The sequence below is a fragment of the Telopea speciosissima genome, chromosome 9 (assembly GCF_018873765.1).
Source record: "Telopea speciosissima isolate NSW1024214 ecotype Mountain lineage chromosome 9, Tspe_v1, whole genome shotgun sequence".
NCBI classification, from domain to species: Eukaryota; Viridiplantae; Streptophyta; class Magnoliopsida; order Proteales; family Proteaceae; genus Telopea; species Telopea speciosissima.
The window spans coordinates 32,726,204-32,746,923 of record NC_057924.1 but is presented as its reverse complement, the minus strand read 5'-3'; positions in this window follow the sequence as shown (position 1 = coordinate 32,746,923).

The window sequence follows — 20,720 nt, the reverse complement described above, 5'->3', positions numbered from 1 at the left end:
ATTTCTCCCTTCTTTTTTTTTTTGTTTTATGTACATTTTGAAAGGATACTTTTTTTTTAAAAGGATCATTTGTACACATTTTTTTGTTTATTATACATTATTTTTTTTATGTATATACATTTGTATAATACTGAAATGATTTCCTTTTTTCTATAGAAGCACAAATTTCATTGATAATGGATTCAATTACATGGAGAACGAAAAGATGAAACAATCATCAACTTGATATCACTTGTTTACAACATTTTTCCTCCATATTTTTGATAACAGAATCACCACTTCTTGAGTTAAGACCTCTAGAGCCCTAAAATTCTTCAACTTAGATTGTTCCTACTTTGGAGACACTAAGGAAGGAATATAAAAGCTGGTGTCAGTCAAACTCATGAATCTCACATAGTTGCACCCAGGCGCTTCTGGTACCTCCATCTCAGTCTTCATCCAATGGCAATCCCATTGGATCTTTTGAGTAGTCCTTTTACCCAAGTATTCTTTCCAATCTTGGATCTTGTAAAATTCCTGTGTTTCTCTTCTTACTTGATAATGCATAGGCCGGAGGCAAGGACACAGAATATGTTCCACCAATCTTAACTTTTCCATCAACCACATTTGGAAAACTACAGGAGAGCCATAGAAGAAATCTGTTCCATATTTCTGAGATTGGCATATGATGTCAAATCCTTTGAAAGTCTCTACCAAAACTGTGGAACGATGTCGCACCCTTCCTCCATTTGTTTAACAACTTCTGCAATCATTGGAGACATGCCCTTCCCTGGAGTTGTTAGGAGGTATTTCCCAATCATACAAAAAAGGTATGCTCGCTTTCTGCATTGGGCTCAATGTTCTTCTTCCGCTCTGTTGTTGCTAAAGATTCTCACTACTTTTAATGCATCCACCTTGTCGTAATTGAGAATCTGTTTTATCTCCCTTTTGTCCATAAAGAAGAAATCCTCCAAGGTTTTGAAAAGTTGATCCTTCTGCATGATTGGGAGGAACAATTTTCCTTGAGGGGGTGCCAACATGCAGGCTGAAAATTCTTTAATAGTTGGGGTGATTCTGACTTCTCCAAAATGGAAGACATGCAATTGAGGGTCCCAATATTTTGATGCTTCTCTAAGTAGATCATGATGGAGCTTGAAACATCTGATCCTCCCAAGTATCGACAAATTGAGATCGTCCAGAAGCGTAGGGCCATCCATATGCATGCGGAGAGTCCATTGGCGTAATTGTTCATCTAGCCCTTCTTTCTTTGGTCCTCGCATAATACCTGCATCAAGGATCCTATTAGTACCTTGGATATAAATAAGTCTTCAGCTAATAGCCAGCTCTTAACAACCCTAGGCATACTATAAGTCCAAAGAATGAATTTTGAAGGCCAAATGGCGGGATCTACAATATTTGCAGGGGATGCTGGTTGGCAAAGTTACACAATAGACTAATTCAATGCCCTTTACTTTTTCTTCTTTTTATTTTTGTTGTTCTTGAGACCGCACTCGGACATGTCGAGTTGCCTACGTATCTCTTGAGAGGAATCAGGTCAGACGTAGTTCAAGTAAATCAAGGAGCTCAGACGAAATATTTCTTCAGTTGATCTATGTTGGCCAATCCCCGAAGATCTTCCCCATCAAGGTCAGTGAGCAGAACCGCTTTGCCTGGTAATATGGTTTTCACTCTGTAAGGACCGCTCCAATTGGGCCAGAATTTTCCTCTTGGATCATGAATTGGGGCCCTTTGCTCTCTTAAGACCAAGTCTCCTTCCTCAACGTTTCGAGGGCACACCCCTTTATTGAATGCCCTAGCCATCCTTTGCTGATATTTCTTGAGGTTATCCATGGCTTTCATCCTCTTTTCATCCAAGAGGTTGAGCTCTTCATATCTAGCCCTCACCCATTCTCCTTCTGGTAACCGACTGTCGAGTAATACTCGAAGGGAAGGGACTTGAATTTCGACAGGCAATACAACCTCTACCCCATATACAATGGAATACGGAGTTGCTCTATTGAGGTTTGGATTAATGTCCGGTAAGCCCATAAGGCTAATGGGAGCTTCTCAGCCCAGTCATTATGCGTATCTGCCATTTTCTGCAATATGACTTCTATATTTTTATTGGTTGCTTCAACTGCTCCATTAGTTTAAGGTCGGTAAGTAGTGGACCTATGCCTTTCAATGCCAAATTTGGTACAGAGTTCTTCCACTTTTCCTCAAAAATGCAAGCCTTAATCCGAAATCAATTATTGAGGTACACCATACCTGCAAATGATGTTTTCTTTTATGAACCTTGCCACCTTAGTGGCAGTCAAGACCGCATAAGATTGAGCCTTTACCCACTTTGTGAAATAGTCGATGACAACTAGCATGAACTCATGTCCATTGGAGGCTTTCGGGGTTATCTTTCCAATTACATCGATTCCCCAAATAGAAAATCGCCAAGGGGCATTCAATGAATGCAACTCTATCGGAGGAATATGGATGATGTTGGAAAATATTTGACATTGATGGCATTTCCTAACGAAGGCAGTGCAATCAGCTTCCATTGTTGCCCAATAATACCCCATCCTGAGAATCTTTTTAGCAAGCATTTTTGCATTCATATACGGTCCGCAGATCCCTTGGTGGATTTCCTTCATAATGGTTTGAGCTTGCTCCTCATCTACACATAACAGTTGGATGTCATCATAAGACCTTTTATACAGTAGGCTTCCTTGGAGGATGAATTAAGTGGCATGTTTTTGCAGACGCCTTTTCTTCCCTTCCGTGAAATGTTCAGGGTACCTCCTGTCTCTGATATAATCAACTATTGGTGCATACCAAGACCTTCCATCCTCGGTGAGTAGATTGACTAGCTCTCCGTATGTCGGGCTAGTTCTTCTTTCTACTAGAAAAGGCTGAATCCTATCTTGACATTCACATTCCACCATGGAGGCTAAAGTAGCCAAGGCGTCCACAAATCAATTACTATCTTTGGGCAAGTATTTGAAAGAGATTTCTTTAAAGCACTTAGCCACCTACTCCATATATACTTGATAGGGCTTCAACTTTTCATCCTTGGTCTTCCATTTCCCTTGAGTCTGACAAATCATGACTAAAGAATCTCCAAAGACTTTGATCTTTTTTACTCCGATGGATAATGCCATTTCCAGACCAATGGCACAAGCTTCATATTCCGTGATTTTATTGGTGAAACTGAACTCTAAGCAGAATGCCATTGGTAGGTAAAAGTCCTCTGGGGTCACGAGTAATACCCCTGCCCCAAATCCTTTTTGATTCACAACTCCATCAAAATATAATTGCCATTCTTCATTTTGGTCTTCTTCCATAAAGTACAAATCTTCATCAGGGAAGGAATCCTCTGTTGGTCATGAATCAGTCTCTACAGGAGATGTTGCCAAATGGTCTGAGATTGCTCGCCCCTTTATAGCCTTTTGATTGACATAGGTTATGTCGAATTCTGACAATAACAATAGCCACCTGGCCATCCTTTCGATCAACGCTGGTTTTTCAAAGAGGTACTAGATCGAATCCATCCTTGAAACAAGTTTGACCGGATGTGATATCATATAATGCCTCAACCTCTTAGTTACCCAGACCAGAGAGGTGCATATCTTTTCTACTGGAGTATAGCGAGTTTTGTACTTTAGCAATTTTCTGCTTAAGTAGTAAATCGCATGTTCTTCGCCGTCTCTCTTATCAACCTGTGCCATCATTGATCCAATTGACACTTACTCCACTGATAGATACAAAAGCAAGGGCTCACCCAACATTGGGGGGACAACTATAGGGGGGCAAAGCAAATACTCTTTAATCTTCATGAAGGCATCCTGGCACTCATCATTCAATTCTTTTGGTTCTTTCTTCGTCAGAAGTTTGAAGATGGGTTCACATGTTGCGGTTAAGCAGGATATGAATCTGCTGATATATTGGATGCGGCCTAAACTCCTTGCACTTCTTTCTTGGTCCTTGGTGGCAACATTTCTGTGATGACCTTTATCTTGTCAGGATCCACCTCTATCCCTCTTTCACTAACAAGGAATCCTAATAGTTTGCCTGCCTTTGCTCCAAACACACACTTCTAGGGGTTCAACCTCAGCTTGTATTCTTTTATTCTTTCAAAGAATTTTCTTAGAGCTGTAAAATGACCTTGCCGATCAATGGATTTGACTATCATATCATCGACATATACCTCCACTTCTTTGTGTATCATATCATGCAGTATAGTCGTGGTTGCTCTTTGTTATGTTGCCCCAGCATTCTTCAATCCAAAAGGCATCACCTTGTAGCAAAATGTTCCCCATGGTGTAGTGAAGGCAATCTTTTCTCGATCTTTCAGACACATGCTAATTTGATTATAGCAAGCGAAACCATCCATGAATGATAGTAAGGCATGGCCCGCCCAGCGTTGTCGACCAATATGTCGATATGAGGTAGTGGAAAATCACCCTTAGGGCTGACCTTGTTAGGTCACAAAAATCAACACACATTCTGACTTTCCCATCTTTCTTAGGAACTGGGACGATATTGGACAACCACTGAGGGTATTGAGTCACTTGGAGGAATCTTGCATTCCATTGTTTGATAACTTCTTCCCTAATTTTCTCACTCCATTCCGGCCGCATCCTTCTTGGCTTCTGCTTGACAGGGTGAGTGTCTGGATACGTAGGTAGCCTATGTTGCACGATTTCTGGGTTGATGCCTGGCTTCTCCTTGTAAGATCAGGCGAAGACTTCCTCTAATTTCTTGAGGAGAGAGGTCATTTGGGATATTTCGTCATTATTGAGAGAGGAACCAATCTTGATCATTCGAGGGCATTGGTCAGTTCTTAGATTTATCAGATGAGTGTCCTCTTGGATGGGTTGAGCTCTTCTTTGCTCCAATTGTTCTAACAAGTTATGATGTTCGAGAATATTATCATCCTCAGAAGAATAAGGAGAAGGAGAAGAAGACAAATCATACTCGGAATCAGCAATTTCATTCATGATAAGAAGGGGAGTACAAATGAACTCAACAAACTAGAAGTTTCTAACTTCCTTAGGGAAAGTAAATACAGACTTAGAAATAGACTCAGACAGGACTAAATCAAAGCTGGCTACAACTTAAGACTCATTAATACGGAAACTTTTCATCTCCCTTGCCCATTTCACTATGGATCCTTAAAGAGGTCGTATGAGAAGCTGAGGTGCTGACCCTTCTTCTTCCTCGATGATTACTGTTATTTCGAACAGCCCGCCAATTCCTTGATCTTCTTGGATTCCATCCTTACATGCTTGGTCTAGTTCCATGGCTATCCAGTGTACTTCATCTTGGAAGAATATCTCAAACCCCGGATGAAGCCTGCCTTTCTCTTGATCAAACCATGGCTCACAGTTTCCGTAGTTGGGAAAGTTCTCCCCTTCCTTCACAAAGTAGTCATTCAGAGTCTTGAAATAAGGAGTGTTTCTGGCTGCATTATTTCTTTGTTCTAAGGTATTCTTTTTCAGATTCCTTCTTGGATCGAAACCTTAGCCGTAATGATTGGTATTGGCCTGTATTTTTGGAAAGGACAGAATTCCCTGCTACTTCTTTCCCAATCCTAGCCCTGGAAAATATTTCATTTTCTTCATGATCTTCATAGAGGCCTTACTCCATGTCATCGGAAACTTCACTGGGACAGGCTCTTCTTCTTTTGCAGATATGATGCAAATATTTCTACTTTCAAACCCTCCTAATTGCACCTCTGGTAGGGGCAAATGGCCCACCTCTATGTTGACCAAAGTATGTACCATCTCTAGGTCTCCAAAAATGATAATCATCATTTGGTCATGTATAAACTTTAGCTTCTGACTGAGACTCGATGCTAGGACTCCTGTTGAATGTAACCATGGCCTTCTAAGCAGCATATTAAAAGATGCCTAAATATCGATGACTTGGAAATCTATGGTAAACCAAGCAGGCCCTACCTTGATATTGGTGGTGAGAATCCCGATTACTTCCCTCCTGAAACTGTCATATGCCCTGATGGTTTGGCTTAATGGCTTCATTTTGTCAAGGGGTAAACCCATGCACTTTGCAGCCCTTAGAGGCATGACATTGAGGGCGGATCCATTGTCAATCAAAACCTGAGGGACTTGGTTTTTGTTACACTCCACGGTGATGTAAAGAGCCCTGTTGTGATTCTTTTACCCTGGTGGTAAGTCTTCCTCTGAGAAAAACAGTGACTAGATAGCATAGGTAGCCCCTAATATGTGAGACAATTCTTCTGGCTCCATTTCTTTGGGTACCTGTACCTTGGTGAGAGCCTTCAAAACTGCCTATCGGTGAGTTGGCGTAGCCATTAACAACCCCCAGATCAAGATGTTGGCTTGGGCCTTCTTTAATTGGTCCAACACTTGATTTTTCGGTTCAACACTCGGCCTTGGTTGACTAGGCTGATACTTCTCCACTGTTAACCCTTTGTTCTTAAAATTCTTCCCACTTCTGGTTTCCATAACTTCTAGCTTCCTCTCTTTGATGATCAGCTTGACTGGGCAAAGGCTATCTTCCTCCACATCGCTATCTATGATGATAATAGTGCCTTTTGAGTGATTCCCCTTCTTTGACTCCTAGTTTATTATTTCCTTATCTGCCATAGCTGTGATAGACTTTTGAGCTTGGCCTTGGATTTCAGACAAAGATTCTTCCTTCTTGGTAATCTATTGTACCATAAGATGATGATCAGGGCTTGCTAGATCCTCAGGGATCAGCTGATTTATGGCCTAGAAAGTCTTCAAAGCCGCTTGGTACATTCTTTTTGCTTTGGCCAAAGACTTGTAGAAGTTGCAATTCTTCTCCTCTTCTTAGGAATCAGAACTTCTAGTGTTGGACTCCAAACTCTCTTCAGAGTTGAAATGACTGGGTGAATATTCCCTGTCGGGTCATTGGTCAATCCTTCTTCATTGACATGGCAAAGGATGAAATTGTCATGCGCTTTTACCCACTCATAGTATTCCCTACTCCTGTGGTTAGGAGAAGAAGGAGGATTCTCGCACAAATCTTATGCCAAGGCCAGAGTCAATCTCACAGAATTTTTTAGATCATGCACTACCTAAGGGAGTGACCACTGCTCTTTAATAGGTTCCAGCTGCTGAAGTTCCTCTTAGAACTTGTCATCTATGACCACCATTCTTGCGAGCATTTCATGGATTTTGTCAACACTTCTGCAGATCTTGTTTACCTAAAATGGTAAATCCCATGGTTTTGGCCCGCAGATATTCTCATACTTGTTAAGACGTGTTACTGGCCGATAAGGCTCTTCTTCCTCATTAGAATTCTCTTCTTCAGATTCTTCTTCTTGTTCTGGCTCTTCATCATCTGATTTCCTGGGTCCAAATTCTTGTTCACTTTCATCTTCTTAGGATAAGTCTTCTCCATTGTCAACCTCCATAGGGTGGATGTTATCTGTCAGGTTGATGTGGGAATCTCCCATATTGATATCATTGACCCATGCTTCCCATGCTTCACTTTTCATTGGAGGTTCTGGGTAGGATAGAGTATCCGAGAAGAGTGCAAGATCTTCTGGAGGGGCTCTGAATAGATCATGTGCTAGGGCGTTGGCCAGCCACACCATATTCTTCAACTCATGGAGAGTCCGAGCAAGTATGTCATCTTCATTTGGCATTACTAGCCTCTCACATCGTGCTGTAAAACTACTGCATACCAAATACGGGAATAGGGAAGTGGCCTTGCAAAGGATCTCCTGGGTATTAGTGGTGATGTCTAGTATGTCTGATGTCTGATAGAAGATACTCGTGCTCCAACGATCAAAATCTTCTCTAGACACAGTTCATTCTCCTCTTGGAGCTTTAGGGGATGATATCTCCTTGTCATCTCTACTTTCATCGTCACTCAATGAAATTGGTTGGATCATCACTATTACCATTCCCCAATGTTGTTTACCTACTCCATTGTGTGGAATCCTTCTTCAGCTGACTCAAGGCCTCGCTCCTCTTCAACATATTCCATCCATTCTTCATAGACTTCCATGTCATCAACTTCATCCATACTATCATCAGTGTCTCTCCTTATATGTATAAGAGAGATTTCTTCTGACAGAGATTGTCCTATGGCCAATGCTGACACGACCTTGAGAAGCCTAGGTGTCACACGTGTGAAATCATCCACATCTTCCTTTTCAGGGGTTTCTTGCTCTTGAATTTGATGGCAAATTTCAAACTGTGAGAAACCGTACATGCATAGAGGAGCCTCTAAATCGAGGCCTTCTAGCCCAAGTTCTAAGAAATCCAACTTTTGGAGCCGATTTTTGGATGCTATGCCCCTTCTATGGTCACACAATTGTCCACCTGTCCAGATATTCCCATCACAGTTCGTTCTATCACAATGGATGCAAACTTGCATTTTCTCAGCTCTTATCCGACGTGCCTGCTCATCCTTCCCTAAATACCAAGGAATAGGCTAGATTAATGTTATCGGGTCCCGGATTGGTCCTTCCTCTTGCAACATATTTATCGATCCTGAGGAGGATTCTGGAGAATAGGTTCCTTTCAGAAGAGGCTGCGGCGCCTTCCATGATGGCGTCGGGTATTCCACCCATGTAGCACCTATTGACCTAGGATGATAAAAAGGGGAGTCCAGACGATTCACTTCTTGAGAAACCTCCTCCTGAATCAGACATTTCTTCCCTTTATGCCTTTTTACCAGACTTGCCCTATAGATGCGGGCATTTATCAATTTCTTCTTCCTTCCAATTGGTTTGATCAGTAGAGTAGGATCCCCTTATTTGGGCTCTTCCTGTAACATGTTCACCCTGTGAGCTGGTAAAGGGTTTGCAGTTACATTCGGCTGTTGCTTAGCTTGAAGCTCAATCTTGCCATCGTCGATCAAGTCCTGAATCGCATGCTTAAAGAATATACACCTATCTGTGTGATGCCCATTCTGGTCATGATAATGGCAGTAGAGATTGGACTTATACCACGTGGACGGATTATTTAGATCCACATGCCTAGGGGGTACCGAGCTTGATCATCCCTTCCTTCTTGAGCTTGATGAACAATAGTGTTGGTGCCATTCCTCCGAAATTTAAGGTTCTTTTAAGAGGTTCAGGCTCGGATTAGAGTATGAGGGGTGTGGTCCCGGCGGCCATGACTTATACTTCTGCCGCTTGGCGACTTGTTCTTGTCACATTTCCTCCTTTTGCGCTTGAATTTTTCCTTTCGGAGTAGGTTCCAGTGGTCTCTCGGGTTACACCTTGGGCTTGTTTCTCGTTGAAGATCTTATTTTCAATCTTCTTTCCAATGGTCATGAGTGCATCAATGTCTTAATGTGCTGGTAGTATATCTTTTCGTGATATTCACCATACAGGTTTTCTAACAAAATCTCGACTTGTTCTTCTTCAGTAGGGGTGTTCCACGTTTTCGTAGCCTTTTCTCTGAATCTCATGATGAAATTCGAGAACTCTTCATTTGGTTCTTGTCTTAAAGTCTCCATCTCAGTATTGTACGAATACTGTTTCATGAATGCCTTTACCACAGATGCCCAGGATTGAGTCTGGGTATGATCCAATTAGGTCAACCATCACAACGCGGACCCAGCCAAGGAATATAGGAATGCCTGTCCCATCTGATTCTCAGAAAGTTCCCAAGACCTAGCGATGGTGGTGAAGATCTTGAGATGAGCTCTAGGGTCTCTAAAGCCATCGAACTTGTCAAACTTCAACTTGAAGTCCCCAGGGATTTTCCCCTTAGGGAAGAATACTAATTCTTCTTCATCTTTTTCCTTAACCTTGTCTTTGACTGCCACCTCAAGCTCTACAACTTTCTCTCTTATTTTTTTTCCCTTTCAGTTTCAGGGGGATCTGAAGGCCGACTATCCTCTCCCTCCTCTACCATTATGGTGATTGGAGTTTTGGGAGTTGTAGAAATAGTCCTCCTTACTTCTTAATCTGCAGGTCCAGATGTGGATCCCTCCTTAGAGATTTCATTGATTGGTTGCACAGTTGTGCCATGAGTTGTCACATTTCGAGCATGTCTGTATGCAGCCTATCTACTCGGTGCTCCACGTGACTTTCAAATAAATGATGATCTGTTGGATCGATGTTGTTCCCAAGTGGTCTCTCAGTTGATGAATTAGAGGAATGAGAAGAAGACAGGGAGCTTGGGAGGAATGATGGACCGGCCCGGATCAGCCTTCCATCGTGTCAGATCCAGATGGGCGGGAATGATCTTTTCGGGTATGAAATTGTGCCTCTACGAAAAAGAGAAATCCTAATTTAGGTACTGAGAGCGAATTAAGAAAGCTCATATATTAAACAATTTAGGACAAGTTCCTTTTTTTTTATATTTTTACTTTTTTGTTTTTTCGTACATATGTTTTTTTTTTAGATTATATTTTTGTACAATTCTTATTGTATTTTGTTTTGGCTCAAGTAATCGAAGTTGTCTTCGAAACTTCCGATACCATGGTAGTTCTTTACAACCATACTTCGAATGCCGTCGTCGCCCATAACATTTCTTCAAAAGAATCATAAACAAACACAGACGAGGGCTAGTTTTAGGTTTCTGATGATTATATCTTGAGTCGATACGAGACACCTCATTTTCGAGGGACTGGTAGGGTTCCAGCATATGGGAGTGAATTCCTATTTTTCTCGGAGGGACTATTGTGGGACTATGGAATTCCCCATTTCAGCTGGCCTCTCATATTGACATCAGATTAATTATCGGGTCACCTTAAATTTGGACCTTCGTAAAACTAACTATGGTTAGTTTGTGTCATATCCTAATTATATATGGTCTATTTTCCTACATGATGCATGCAATGGGTAGGCTAATAGAACAGAAGTAGGTCACCCTTGACAGAACTGATATACCTGTCGCTTGCGCGAGTCGTTGGTATGTGATTCTTTTAATATACCTAGAGAATAGGTCACACAATCTCAGAGTAACCATGCTAGTGCCTTTTTTGAGTGGCTGAAGCACCCCACAACAACCTAGTGATTACCCTCGCTGGTGATTCTAAACTCATATAGTAAATATCAAAGGTTGTGGCTTCGTCGGGAATTACCCATGACTACTTATGGGGTCCAACGGCTAACCACGGGGTAAAAGTGTTCCCATGCAGTGCGTGTGTGCACAAAAGTGGTACAGGAAGCGGCTATTATCCAATCTCAGAGTACTTAGTATGATGTACCTCAACTCCCCGGGGGTAAAGGTACGACAGGGAGTACCCTCATCGTTTGATTTCACTTCGAGTACTATGCATGATGCAGTTAGTACATAGAAAAGTTAGCCACATAGATTTTCATACAAAATTAGAGGGAATATTCTAGCATTTATTGGTAGCATCTATTTTAGAAAGCTTGACCTCAAGTGGATATTTATCAACTATATTCCCCAGTGAAGTCGTCACTGTAAGTACTGTGGTCCTCTTTGACGAGGTTTCCTCAGCCTTATTGGCAACATACTATTGGTCTGGATTGTGGGGTATCATTTTGACACATCATCATGGGGTAAGGGTCATGCATCATAAAATATTGAAAATAATAAGGAGTCGCCACCTAGGATTAGGGCCTAGGACCCAATAGGTGTAGCCCTATCTGTTATGAACGGAAACGGGCTACAGAGCTCCATATGGTCTGGTTAGAGATTCAGGTAAGGGGTCAGGTTACAAGCATGGGAAGGTGTTAGGCACCCATCTTGCCCGGCAAAAACCAGTCTTCCTGTTATAGATGCTAGAATGACGAATATTCTCTCTTTCTATGATGGTGAGGCTACATAGCAGATACTACACTTATATTTATGATATGTACATTAAAGCGGTAAAACACTAGGGACTACATTATAATGATGAAAATGCTGTAATTATACCTCTATGTGAGTATACCCCAGATCTTGGTAATCCCTTGGCTTAGGAGACGCACGAATGGACCGACACCGGCTTCTTCAAACAGACTAATGGCTCTTTTGGGTAGCTTTTGTTATCTGCCAACAGACAGAATAACGGCTATAATGGGGGATTCTTGTTATCCATGCACAGAAGGGATAACAGGCTCAAAGGAATGGAATCGCTCTCTTATCGAACGGGTAATCGAAGGATCTACCCACGCTCAGGAACCTTGCTTCAATGAACACTCTCAAGAGAGAAAATCAGGGCAAAAGGGGGTATATCTCACACTAGGAGGGTCTCCTTACCCTGAAAATCCATGAAAAGAGGGGAGGGGGACCCTATTATTTATAAGGGGGTATCCCACACCCATGTCTCGGATAGGTCCTCCACGGCACCATGGGGGACTTTTCCATGGCGCTGTGGATGACGTCACCTACTGACATCAAAAAGCTCTGCGGTGGCGTGGGTCTGTACACCATTGCCATGGGGGGCCTCCACAGGGCCGTGGGACACTATCCATGGCGTCGTGGATAGTGTGGTCCCCCTCATCTCACCTTTTGGGCCCAAAATGGGCCATTTTTAGGTTTCAGGGTGTGTTTGGGCCCATGGGCTTGGTCTTTTTGGGTTTCAGGGAGGAAAAAGGGTGCGACGTCTATTGTCCGTATCCCTTCATCATCATCACCAAAGGTGGTGGCAAGATTTCAGTGTCTACACCTGTCATGCGGTCATTTGTCCTCATACCGGGCGAGGTGGGTGCCTAACACCTTCCCACTCTTGTAACCTAACCACTTACCATAAATCTCTTACCAGACCAACCAAAGTCTCGTTACCCTTCTAGGGCTACACCAATGGATCTTGCGCCCTAATCCTAGGTGGTGACTCCATTTCATTTTATTGTATGACCCCCATCCCCTGATATATTGACACCATACCTCTGAGAAGACACATTCCTTCTCTCCCTCCAATCAAGGAGCACATAAACGCGCTCCATGCGCCAACGAAGCGCCGTGGGAACCCAGATCCTCACATTAGGCTATGATACTTTAATTGTAATATTGTTTGAGGCCCAAACCGGCACTTTGTTGGCCTTATTCTTATCCGGCCTAATCAACCTTGATCTCGTCTTGGACCCACTTCGCCAATTTATGGCTCTTAATATGTGAGAGAATCTAGAACTTGATCAACTTAGGGGCCACAGTTACTAACCCTTGTTTGGGATTGGCGAGCTTGTTGTGAACTTGTTTGCGCATCATGTTACATATCACGCTTTCCTTAGGATGACACACTAGGGGGTACGAGGTTCGCCATAGGCCAAGTTTCTTCCCAATCTTCCCTTTGGTCTAATTGTGACCCTACTTCTACTAGGAGCTAGTACTTCAGGATGGTAGGATACCGGTTCTATAACTAGTTGGGCTAGGATCGGAAGAAGACTAGTTCGCATTTCAAGCACCCTTGAACCAAAAATGGGTGACAAAGCCATTCGTACAGATATTGAGGAACTGAAAGCCCAAATTCAACTTTTAGTAGGCCTAGTGACCAAGTTGACAACGAGTACACCTACTCCCGCTCTATCACAAGTCAGGTTGGACCAAAGTCGAACATGGCTTCATGGAGGGTCCTCGTAAAACCTAAATCTGGCCTTAGAGGATGAGGTCATCACCTCTAGACTACAACCTAGTGTTGACTCGGTTGAAACCCGACTCCTGAAGCAAAAGGTTGAGAAACTAGAACATGCCATGAAAAATGTGAAAGGGGTGGAAGACCAGATGATTGATTCTAAGGGACTTTGTTTCTTCCCTAAAGCACGTTTACCCGAGGGTTTCAAGTGGAAATCCAAAAAATTTGATGGAACCAGCGACCCATGAGCCCATCTTAGGGTATACGTAGGCCAGATGAGAATCCAAAATTTTTCTAAATAGTAGATGGGCCAAGCATTCCAAATGTCCTTGACTGGGCCCGCCTTGAGATGGCTCATGTTTTTTGACTCTTCTCAGACTCGCACTTGGGATGACATGGTAAAAGCCTTCAAGAACCAATACTCATACAATACTGAGATGGAGTTGACCCATCAAGATTTGGAAACTACTAAGTAAGAGGCTAATAAAGGGTTTACCCAGTATCTGATAAGGTTCAGGTCCGAGGCTGCAGTGATGTGGGACTGGCCCATGGAGAAAGAACAAATCAAATTGATCATCAAGAATCTACAGATGTCTTACAAGACTCATCTGTTTGCTCAATCCTTAACCACCTTTGAGCCCTTGTTTAAGGCGGGCCAACAAGTTGTAGATGCCTTGAACCCTCCCAACTTGATCCAAGGGAATCCCAAGCAAGGCATAACTTTGAACAACCAGTGAACTGGGGTTGGTAAAAAGATCTTTCCAAATAAGAATAATAAGGTGAATGTGGTAACACCAACCATAGAGGCCCCCCTTGTGATTGAGAACAATGCCCCAAGGGCAGGGGCAACCGGCCAAGAAGACAATTTACAGATGCAGGCATGCCACTAAGCGTAGTCATCAAGAAGCTGATCCAAAAAGGACTCTTGACCAAGATTCAGCTGGCTAACTTACCAAACCCATTTCCAAAATGGTATGAGCCCAACCTCTTTTACAAGTACCATCAACAAAATGGGCATTCGATCGACGAATGCTACCAACCGAAGCATGCAGTCTAAGATCTACTTGATGAAGGGAAATTCGTGATCCAGTAAAATCAATTCAATGTTCAATCCAACCCCCTTCTGCCACACGATGGGAATTCTAAGTCCATTAACAATATTGAAGAGGAGGATCGGCCCACTAATCTATAAGCCGTGATCACACTAGTCAAGAACTAGCATAATCCTCCTATTACAAAATGGACTGAAGAATTGGTCCAAGTCCTGACTGCTCTCATTCTAGCGGAAGCCCTATCGGATGACGTCCTCATGATAAACATAGGGGTTGATAGTGATGAAGACTCACAACATTCTAGTGAAGAAAATTCCCATCAAGAGGAAGAGATTCTCGTTGAGTTGATCCTTAAAAGATACTTAATTGAAGAGGGCCAAGAAGGCTATTATGTTGGTGTGACCACTAACGAGTAGTATTTTGCACCTCATGGTCCAGCCGACAGCCCAAAGATAATCAGCCATTTGATCATACCCAAGAAAGTGACGGGCTTGCCACAACTGTCCAACAATTGGGACATGCAATCATAGTACTTGGGCATGGTCATCAAGAACAAGATGAAAGTCTACACAACATCCTAGAGGAAACTTACCATATCATAAAGGAAGCTAACTCATCCCTTAGGGCTCATGTTGCAAGAGGCCCTCACTCATTTGGACATCATAGTTAAAGAGCATATTGGCAATACGTACGGGTTGAAGACATAAGGTCATTACCTGGGATAGCCCAAGAACTCAAAAATCTGGTCTAATTCATTCAAGGGCATACTAGAGACATGGCCAACCATCATCAAAACATGCAAACATTTCTTAGACAGCGTCAAGATCAAGACAGAGATCTCAACCTCATGAGCTGGAACATAATAGCGGCCTAAAAAGAGCAAGTTGAGACTCTATGAAACAAGCTTCAAAGATCAGATGAGCGATATTGACGGATGTGGGATAAGCACACTGACCTTTGGAATTGTGTTTAAGATTAAGTCAATGCCATCAATGTGTAGACGCTGAATTTTGCCACCCCCCAACGATGATGATAATCAGATGCGAAAGACTAGCAATGCACTTTAAATACTCCTTTCCTTCGGGGTAACTTGGACACCCCCTGTTTCCTTTTGTTTCCACCCGTGGTCCCCCCACATTCCTGGAATGACCCCTCACAATGCCCTCACTTACAGTCCTGACCCAGTGGCATCGCGCTTGGCCACGATGCCACGCCAGGCTGCGGTACCGCCTGGCAGCACCGCGCCCAACTGCAGTATAGCCCGATAGTTCCGCGCTCTATCATGGCACTGCCTGACAGCACCACTCCTATTTACGGTGCTATCTAGCAGTGTCACACCCAACCACGGCCCCGTTCGATAGCGCCGCACCCAGCCACAGCACCGTATTGCAACGCCATAACCAGGAAAGATTCCCCCTCCACAACGCCACGCGACAGCACCGTCAGGGTACCCAAAACAAAAAAATTTTATCCGACGGCGCCGCCAAATTTCCTGTGGTGCCGCTAGAAGGATTTTGGCCTATAAATAGCCCCACACCCCTCATTTCAATAAGCTCTCAAGTTGATGAGAGGGGGGACCCCCAAAGCCCATTTTTTCCTTTTTTCCTAGTTTTGGGGCCCTGCCCCTGTCCGATTTCGAGCCTTTGAGCCTAGTCCCTCTGTCTGGAGTCCGGGTTCTCCAAACACACCTTTCCTAAACCAGTTTTGTCCAAAACCCCGAAGCCACCCATGGCTTAGTTACCTTACCCGATGTCCTAATCCCCAGTTTCTAAAGCATTTTTTATGCCGTTATTCTGTCCGAGGTCCTAGTATTCAATGCCCGTGCGCCATTACTGCATCCGACGAAGGACAAAGCCAGTCTTGTGCCTCCACCTGAGCTAGGTGACACAATTCATCCCGTATAACTGCATTGATTTAAACGCATATAGGTATTTAACTCTTTCATCCAATTTTAATTCTATAACAATGTAGACTTTTAAATTATGATTGTGTAGTGTACAATAGTTAGTTTAATTAAGCAATTTACGCATCATTTTAGCCGTACATGTGGGAATAGGACATTTATGAGGAAGAATATTCAAAAACTAGCATCTAGTAGAAAGACAGATTTTTCCAGGCGAGGTGGGTGCCTAACACCTTCCCACTTACCCCAAATCTCTGACCTGACAAATGAAGTCCCGTAGCCCTTCACAGGGCTACACCTATCACACCCGTACCCTAGATATACCCTTATACCCTGGGGCAATTTAGACCTTCACTAAAGGGCAATGCCACGGTGGCACTGGCCAACACCTGTGACCTCAGACTTAAATTACTACTAAAAGTATCCCCTCGAAGACCTGAAAGTGTGGGCCAAAGCCCCATAACTTTCCTTGAAGTTTGGGCCTAAATAGCAGCATCGGAGTCATGAATGGACTCACTCTTACTGAATTCGCTCGAGGATCCGCCCGTGCTGTCATCTACCTTTTTGGATTATTCTCTTGTGGGACCTGCATACCTGTGTCCCGAACAGCCTAATTGGACCCTTGGGCTAGATGGATCCCTACCCTTGCTATTAGGTGGTTAGTTGAACCATGAAGATGGGCCCACAAGGCTTAACTTAGATGAATGATGAGTTTTATACACCCTAGCCTAAACCAAATAGACCTTAGTGGACAATTAAGTCCTATGGACTTAGGGTGCACCCCAAACATGACCTAATGGACCTAATGGTTATGACTAAGGCCAAACAAGACCTATGACCTAACTAAACCTAATTAAAGACCTAAGGGCCACTAAGTGATTGGGGGTACCATACCAAACATACCCTAAGGCCCATCTAACCCCTTAAAGGATAAGGAAACCCCTCTCTTTCACTTATCTCTCCCCCTCCCCAATAAATCGTGGAGGAGAAGAGACAAGAGAAGAAGGAGAAGAAGGAAAGAAGAAGAAGAAGTAGAAGTAGCAGAGGAATAAGAGGGGAAGGGAAGAAGATGGAGGTTGAAGATGGAGGCCATGCCAAGATGGCTGGCAGCCCCACACCTCTTCCCAAGCTGGCCGAACCCAAGGGAGAAGAGATGGAGAGAGTGGCTGGAAGAAGGAAGCTCACCAAGGTAAGCTCCCCTAAACCTAGCTCTCCCCCATTTCTCTTTGATTTTGATGGTCTCTTGAGCTAGGGCTAACGTAGGGTTCCATTTGGGACTCAAGGTGAAGCTCGGCCTTAGTTGGGAGCTCTAATGAAGCTGACCTAGGCCTCTAAGTGCTGCAATTGCAGCCATGACTAATGAATCAATGATTTTGAACCTTGAAACCTAACCCTTGGACCAATGTGAGACCCAAACCATGTAGGATCTTGGATCCTTAAGGTGAGCCTAGGATCTAGTGACCTTAGGAAGGCTTAGATGCCTCTTCTTGTCCTTGAGAGCTTGGGGCACTCCAAGCTTCAAGTTGGAGCAGAAGCCCTCTGTAATCTGGAAAGAGACTGCCAGTGGATGAACGACCGGATCCACCAATCATGGTACCGCCTGTCAGTCCGCCCAGTACAAACCTTGCACCTTACCCTGAGCAGACGAAGGCACAGATTCACTCTATTTGCCTTTGCCCGGGGCCTGTTGCTCTTGAGTCTGTCTCAGGAATTGATCGGATGCAGGGGCGGACCCAAGAAGCACATTCACCTATTAATCCGCTCCCTTTTAAGTGTGTCTCAGGTGTCAAACGGATTCAAGTAAGATGTTTCTCTTATGGGTCCGCTCGCTCTGTCTTTACCTTTTGGCTTAAACAGAGTCAGGGGCAGATTCACCTTTGCTGAGACCGCCCATGAGTCCGCTCGTGTTGTCTTAGTGAAAATCTGATTTTAACCTTGAGGGCCTAGCATGGGACCCTTCTACGCATGCTTTAATGATTGTTTTTGTATTCCTAGGTTACCCAACTCAATGGATAGCGGGGAGCCTAGGTAAGATTCATGTCAACCACAAACGGAGACACCCGTGTTAAGTGAGTGGGTTCTGGGTTATTTGTTGGGTTTGAATATATATTAATGTGAAATCTTAAGCATGCTATTATATATTTATAAGCATTGTGCACATTGCATTATTATCTAAATGTGATCTGTTATGAATGTAATAGCATGCTCACCATTGTATCGGGCTATGGTGTCGGGTGTGTAGGTATCGAAACCCCAAGTTATTTAAATTATGAAAACTGCTGTATGTCATCCTGATCTGTATGTGTCATGCCGTGCTGGTACTTGGGTACTAGATGGAATGGGACATTGATGCACCCAAAATACCTCTCGGGATGATAGGACCTACATATAGTATATCTGCGGCTAGGATGCTTGTTCCTTTATGCTACGACCCTTGCCAACCGGGGTTTATATGTTGGATAGTCCGAGCACCTGTGGTCTGTGGAGGTGGGAGAGGTTAGGACAGAGGTAGTGATGGCTATCTGCGTCTGCCACTGGGTGGTCATGATGGCTTTTACCAGCGTAGGTCCCCTTGTGATAATTGAGGTTTCACTGGGGCGATAGGATAAGTGACCCTTAATGTCTCTTGAGTTATCACAGTAGCATACACTTGACCGATAGATTTGTGTGCTAGGTCAAAAATGAATCTAACATTAGCATGCATCATTCTGATTGATATTGATTGTATGATGTATGTGCATTCTCCTTTGCTCTCTCACTAGCTAGTGTAGCCAACCCTGTTGCATAACCCCTTTTTAGTTAGTTATACAGGAGGTACTACTTAGATGAGTACCGTTGGATACAAATCAAGTGGAGCCAGTGACTGTGACTTGGATGTAGATGTACACCCAAGATTGGTGCCCTTGTGGCAATTATTTATTATTTAATTTCTTGTCTTCATTCCACAGTCATATATAAACTGTATGTTTATTTATAGGGAGAGTAATGAAAGGTTACTTATATTAGAATTGTGATATGTGTTATCATTAGAGAATCGATGCTCTATAATTTCACATGATTATATTTAATTTTGCTTTCGCTGACTCTGTATCTGGAATGGTTTACTTCCTTTTGTATGTTCCTTTCTGTTATCAAGATGTGATGACAGGGTGGACTATAACTCGGGACACTGTATTTATGATCTTGGTAGGTGTTGGGATGATGTGTGATTGTCCCAGCCATACCCCTATGTGGTAAAATAACTTACATCGGGATAGAGGCATGACAGAGTGGTATCAGAGCGATGATGCTTTGCACCGACCACGGTTCAGTGTAACCGCTTGATTTACTCTCTACAAATAGGTTCTAAACTAAGAATCTTAAAAACATAAATGATTGTGTGCAGACTTAGGGAGAAGACTGATTGGAGTGAAAATAAGAATCTAGATGATAATAGATAACATGGAACTTAGAACTCGAAACATAAGTTGTTGAATAATAATTATACAATTGCTTGGTTGAGTCCTAAGTAGATATTAGCTGGGTAAATATAGGCTATAATTCACACATGATAATGAATTAAACATAACCATCCCATAATAATCCACAATGATCTAAGCAAGGGAGAATTATATATATACAACTAATCTCAATTTCCATATTATTCCAATCTTTCCTTGACTGGCTTCAAGGAAAGATTGGAACAGTCTTCAAGGAAAGATTAGAACAGTATGGAAATTGAGATTAGTTGTATATATATACAACTAATCTCAATTTCCATACTGTTCCAATCTTTCCTTGAAGCCAGTCAAGCCTTTCCCAACTTCAAACTTGCGACTTCATTCATTCCAACCTGGACATGTAATCTTACCCTGTTAAATCAAGCATATGAATTCAACCATCAATTTGTTCCAAATTTTCTGTTTGGACATATCAGTGCCCATTCCAACCTCAACCACAAGATTTCATGAATTTAACTCAAAACACCTGATTTGTTCCATCCAACTTAAAGAGTACATTCATCCACCACAATTGAGAATGTTCTTAAATGGTTCACCCATACAACTGATCAAAAGAAGAGAAAAAGGAGAAAAGGGAAAACTAAAGGAAAAGAGCAAAATGAAGGAGTTCCACAAAGATCCATCAAGGATCTGATAAATAAGAGCTGAAATAAAATAACTTTAGAGAACTATTGGGGAAGAACTAAGCTAGGCATGTGCCCCACCACCACCACCGCGACCTAGGAAGGCATTGAGATTTTTCATCCCTCGCTCTATGCTCTCAAGACGCTGAGCCTGATCAGAGAAATGCTTCTTGAC